Source organism: Prinia subflava, chromosome 8 (assembly GCF_021018805.1).
Source record: "Prinia subflava isolate CZ2003 ecotype Zambia chromosome 8, Cam_Psub_1.2, whole genome shotgun sequence".
In the NCBI taxonomy this organism is placed as follows: domain Eukaryota; kingdom Metazoa; phylum Chordata; class Aves; order Passeriformes; family Cisticolidae; genus Prinia; species Prinia subflava.
In genome coordinates this window covers 20,114,288-20,120,406 of record NC_086254.1, presented here as the reverse complement: position 1 = coordinate 20,120,406, position 6,119 = coordinate 20,114,288, and the positions used below count along the sequence as shown (strand labels likewise).

General features: G+C 49.8%; 1 pseudogene; it reads right to left on the bottom strand.

The window, feature by feature from the left end:
• Positions 1–1,537: 1,537 nt before the first annotated feature.
• LOC134553871 (feather keratin Cos1-2-like) lies at positions 1,538–2,304 on the bottom strand (annotated as a pseudogene).
• Between the last annotated feature and the right edge of the window lie 3,815 nt (positions 2,305–6,119).

Sequence of the window (6,119 nt, the reverse complement as noted above, 5' to 3'; positions counted from 1 at the left end):
CTTCTTTGAGTCTGAAATCATCTTCTGGGTTCCTTGTCTGGTCTGTCACCGGTGTCCTTAGCAAGGGGGGCATCTCCTGCTGCAACCGTAGTGCCTGGTGATGCATTAGAGATTGAAGTCCCTCATCTGCTGCCCCTCAGAAGGATGTTAAAGACCACAATAAGGTCTGACCTCAGTCTCCCCTTCTCCTGGCTGAATGGGCCTTGTGACCTCAGCCACTCCTCATATGGGCCCTCCCGGGACCATTCCCCATCCTCGTGACCTCCTTTGGCCACTCTCTGGTAGCTTATACTCTTTTATATATGTTGGGTCCCAAAAGGAGCTACGTGGAGGGGTTCCCCATGAGGGTCACACACAGAAAGTGAAGTGGAACTGCAGATGGTTTGGTTCTGGACGCTGAGAGCCGTGCTTGGGCACCAGGTCTCACTAGGAGCAGGTGAAGCCTTGGTTTTGGGACAGAGCAAGGTGTGCCAGCAGCCTGTGAGATGGACAAAGCTGGTGTCTCTGCCCAGAGATCTAGGCAGGAGGAGCATGTGTGGAAGGTCACATGGATCACAGAATGCTGTGAAACTGAATTGGTATTTGGAGCCCAGCACTGCCTTCAGCCATTCATTCTCTGCACCCAGGTGAACATGGATACCCACGGAATGATATTTGGAGCATTGCCTGGGGCTGGAGGCCAAGGGCTGAGCATAAAAATTCAAGCACAGCTGAAAAGATTCCTAAATGTTGGCGGTAGCAGTGAAGCCCCAAGTCATTTGCACAGGGAAGATGTGGACACCTGGAACAGAACTTTTGATCCTTTTGGAGGTGTTGGCTTGACAGGGATGGAGACTCCAGTGCACAGATGCAGTGTGTTACCACTCCTACCTTGGGACTGACCTCAGCCCTGTGTGTCTGGGCAGCAGCTGGGCCCTGCCAAGTGCTGAGGGACTGTGTGAGCTTTGGATCTCATCTGCTTGTTGCTAGGTGTGCTGGCCACCGAGCCTAGGCCAGGAAATGAAGGCAGGATAGGAAGAGATGAGGCTGTGGGCTGTCCCCAGGTGTTGTTTCCCATCCCCACTCCTCTGGCTGCCAAGTAGCCAGGGATGTTCAATGTTCTTCATCAGCTCCAAGGGAGAAGGGCACAAAGTCAAATCCTCTGCAGCGAGCCCCACCCATTGTTTTCTGCATCTTTTCCCTGAGCAGACTCCTGGAGGAGTTGCCACAGAACAACAGATGACTCAGAGGCTGAGGCTTGAATGCAACAAGATTTTAATAAGTTTAAAGAAGAAAACAAGATGGCTGACAGAGAGCACCAGGAGCAGCCACTAGGATGGGGCTCCCATCTGGTGTTCTTTGGAATGCCCTGCAGAGGAAGGAAGGGCAACAGGGCCACACTAGACTGGCCTGGGGAGACACAAACAGCAAAGAGAGGACAGTAGAAGAAGGAAGAGATGGTCCAAAGCTCTAAATACAATATCCCAAAGCTCTGTCTCTGCCCAGAACCAGGTTCAGAGGTCTTGGATCCTCTTGCCCAAAGACATTGCCAGCAGATTTAGCAAGTACGACATCTGCTGCCACCATAGCAGTTGGTGATGCAGGAGAGGTCAAAGCCCCCAGAGTTGATGGGCACTCCTCCACAGCTGAGGATGTTGCCAACAGCAGCAGAGGTGGAGGATCCCACGGCAGTGTTCTGTGGGAAGGAGCTGAGGATGGGGCCAGGCAGGGTCACCACCACAGGCGAGGGCTCAATGACGACGTGGGAGCTCTGGCACTGCCTGACACAGCACTCATTGCAGCTGCTGGCCAGCGGGCAGGGGCCGCAGGGCTGGCAGCAAGGGTCACAGGGCTTGCAGCAGGACATGGCTCGAGGTCACAGGTGCACCTGGCACAGAGGGCAGGGACAAGCATAAAGTGAGGACACATCAGGAAGCAGCACTGCACCCAAACCCCCTGCAGCCAAGGCACCTCCTGGCCCCCATTGCACTGCCCAGCTCCAAGGCCAGGAGCCACCTCAGCCAAGTGCCAGCTTCTCTCTGTCTGCACAACACCTGCTCTCCCCTGCCCTCTCCCAGCAGAAGCACCTCCCAGCCCTGTGCTACCACAGCCCCTCTCAGCTGACACCTCCAGCCAGGCAAGAGCTGCTCTTGAAGCAGCAGCAGCAGCAGGAGAAGAGGCTTCGCACTCACCTGATTCCTGAGAGAAGGAGGCTGAGAGAAGTGGATGAGGGAGCAGAGACTTGGGCTGCCTTTTATAGCACTCCTGCCCTGCCTCAGGCTCAGAGGCAGCTTTGTGGAAGTCATAATTTTCTGACCAGCTCATGCCACAAAGTGCACCATCCCAGCTAATGGTAGGGGCTGTGTCCTAGTTTCCTGCATTGTTGCCTTTTCATTTCCTGGTAATTTCGCTTCCTTTCCTATAGGAAGGGCTACTTCTGTAAGTGCCGGTAGGATTTCCAGGCCAGAAAGACGTCAGCACAGGCAGAAGGCTCTGATCAAGTGCCAGCAGCATCCTTTGTGGATAGGTGATGTTCTTGTGTGTCATTTCTGAGTGTTTTTGTGTTATTATTGTCAGGAAATGGGCTCTGCTTTTGTGCTTCTTGCTCACATGCCTGGCAACTGCAATGTGAGGGGACATGACAGAAGTTGTGGGCATTTTTTCCTTCTTCCACTCTCCTCTGTCTTACCACCTGCTGTCTGTGTCTCTCCAGGCCAGTCTAGTGGGGATGTGTTGCCCTCTCTTCCTCAGCCTGAGAGGCAGATGGACACCCTGCAGGAGCTCCAGTGTATCTTGGTGACTGCTCCTGGTTCCCTCTGTGAGCCACCTCCTTTTATTTTGTAGACCCGTTAATGTGCACCCAAACCTGGGCCTCCAAGTTGTCCTTCGTTCTATGGCAACACTTCCAGTCTGCTGAGTGAAAAAGGTAGAGAAGCTGTGGTTTGGAGTCCCTGAGTGGATTTTACATTGTGTTCTTTCCCCTGCAGCTAATGAAGACATCCCTGGCTACTCTGCAGTCCGTGGCCATCAGGGAGATCTTGGATGCAAAGAGTGGCAGTGGTGAATATGAGAAACAACCTTCACTGTGGAGGCAACAGCCCACAACCTCATCGCTTCCTTCTTCTCTCTATTACCTACTCCATGAGTAGCACACGTGGTCAAAGAATGACACCCTTATGACACCTGTACCTGCTACAGTCCTTCAGTACCTGGCAGGGCCCAGCTGCTGTCCAGACAGGCAGGGCTGAGGTGATTCACACGTTGGGATCAGTGTCTGCCACAATCAGGCTGTGCAGAGAAAAGCAATGTGTGACATTTGTCAATTGCTCCTCTAAGTGTTAACATCCAACACAGCTACAACCTTCCTTAAAATGCAATAGCACAAATTTCTTATGCCTGGGAGCACATGAAATTGTCTATAGGATGGGTTTTGCTGTGTGGCTGACAGGCCTACTCATAGGTTCTGGCCAATATTTCTCGAGGGCCCAGTGCCACTGGTTGATTTAGACATCTACTATTTCACCAAGAGTAAGTGAAGCACAAAAGAGAAAACTGCTCAGCTTATCAGTTGACAGAGGATTATGATCCCCAAGTTACCCCATATGGTGAGAGTGAACTGGTTACTGCTGCTTTTTGAACACCTGGAGTCAGGCTTGCTGTGAATCATCACACCAGAAGGAGAACCATGTGTGCTTTAGGTAAAGATATAAATTACACTTGACAAGCATTAACAGCCCTAACTACAGAAATGATACAAGTCACAGAAGCTGCCCTTGAAAATCGAGGAACAATTGACTACTTGGTGTTGAGATATAATCAGGGATGTGAAGACTTTAAAGTGATGTGTTGGTTCAATCTTTCCAATAACTCCTAACTAATAGAAAAGAAAGAAACCACTAAAGAAGCCAGCCACAAGTCCTATAGAGACAGAAGGACTCGATTTCTCTTGGCTGTGGGGCTCATGGCCCCACACTCCTGAACTTAGGATGGTTAAAACAATCTCTTGCACTTATCATGATGTGATGTGGTACTCATTACCTTAATCACATGTTTAACTCAGTGCTTACTGCTGTGCAGACTTGGTCAATATAATAACTGCATATGATATTTGAAAGAAATGATATTAAGGTCTCAAAGGGTGGATTTGTTACTGAAAAAGTTATATTTCTTCAAGGAGTCCTTGCAGCAATGGGGGAAGATGCTGGAAAATTTTTTTTTGACTTTAGCACATAGTGTATGATCCATATATTCACGGTTAATGCTTAGTTTTGTACCAGACAGTGCTTAGTACAAATAGCAGAGATTAATGTGACCTTATGTTAACTCCTTACATCTGTGACTGATCTAAATCTTGTGTCAGCTAATGCTTCTGTATTTACTTATATCAGTGATTAATATGTACTAGCCAATATCTTAGTTTTGAAATGTCTTGGTTTGAAAGACAGGTGTCTGCCAAGAAACCTCCCTTGGAATGGAGAATATGACCCCCTTCTCTCTGAATTCTTATAACTTTGAAATTAAGGGGCTTTCAGGCAAAAACACAGGAAAAGGAATAACAGTTCTTTACCAGTGCATGTATGTATAACAACTCAAACAAACAGCAACAGCAGCAACAACAAACAAAAGGACTTAGAAAACTCAATGAACTCTCTTCCCTGCTCTTTAAGCAATTCCCCCTTTGGTGCAGTTCCGGTCACAGCCAGCAGGGGGCGCTGGTGGCTCCCGGCCGGGCAGGGCGGGTGCGCTGATTGCCCCGAGCCTGCAGGGGGCGCTGTGGCGCGGGCTCGGTCTCCCTCGGGCGGTGATGGCGGCGGGCTGGGTGGCGGAATGGGCTGCAGCAGGAGCCTTGGAGCGGCAGCTGGAACAGCAGGGCTAGCTCACCCAAGGCAGCGAGCAAGAGGCAGCAGAAACTCAGCAGGACCAGCCCGGCTCCCAAACGCAGCTGGGAGACGCTTTTCTGGAGGGGGAAAAGGCCCAGGGTCCCAGAGTTTCCCCTGAGGCAGGTCAGCAGATGGTGAAAAGGGACCCCTCTAGTAAGATAGGGTGTTAAAATGTCTGAGTGCAACAGCCGCTACCACAAGCACAGCTTCACTCAGGGTAGGAGAAGTCAGCAGGAGATGGAGCCTCGCAGTGGAGGTGAACTCCCCCCACAGCAACTGCAGCCTTCTTTCCTCCGAACGCCATGAGAGCAAGAGGGCTGGAAGCTGCACCCAGCTCCCTTTGCCCAACCAAAATCCTGCAGTATCTCTGCCCCTCCAAGAGAAACTCCTCAGCTAAGAGAATAGTCAGCTGCACTCTTCCTGCAGCTATTTCTTTTGTCTCTCTTAAGTATCAGTTCTTATGGTTTCTTGGCAACAGATGGGACAAAATTCCATGAGACAGAAACAAAAGAAAAAATCCTAAATGCCATCATGAGAACAAGGATTATGTGTGTCAGAGTAAAGAATGGTGAGAGAAGTACATTATGACCTGAGCACATATTTGAGATACTCTCAAAAAGAAAAGATTCATCAGAAGATCTGGAACCATATCCAAACAAGTCCATTGACATAATTAACATACATGCATGTATTCAAAAAGTGATGGATATGTATTCGTTTTTGGAATACAGCTGGTCTGTTAGGCTACTGGGCATGCTTAGAGGAGACATCCCTGTGCATCCAGCTCTGCTAATCAAGTAACATCAGCTTCCTGAAGCAGGGCATTGGTTGGAGTTTATTTCCCAGTTTTCAATGGGGCTTTGAGCAGCCTGGGCTGGTGGAAGGTGTCCCTGCCCATGGCAGCGGGGTGGGTCAAGATTGTCTAACCTAAACCACTGGATGACTCTGTGATCTGTGGGCTGTCTACAGCAGACCCTGTCTTCACCAGGATCCATCTTTCTTTGTGTGTCTTGCAGTCCCCCTTGGGCACAGGTTTGGTCAAAGGCTTCAGTCAGGAGGGCATTGATGGACAGATGACATCCATCTATACATGGGAGAAATGTGCATTAATAGTGAAAAAGTCATTTACCACTGCATATCCTGAGTATGGCTGACACCAACCCTAACTTTTGAAATATCTTAGCACTGCATCTTAGGACAGAGACAGGCACTGCATGAGCTGAGGGCCCCTATGAGATGTGTACCTCATCTGCCTGTGCT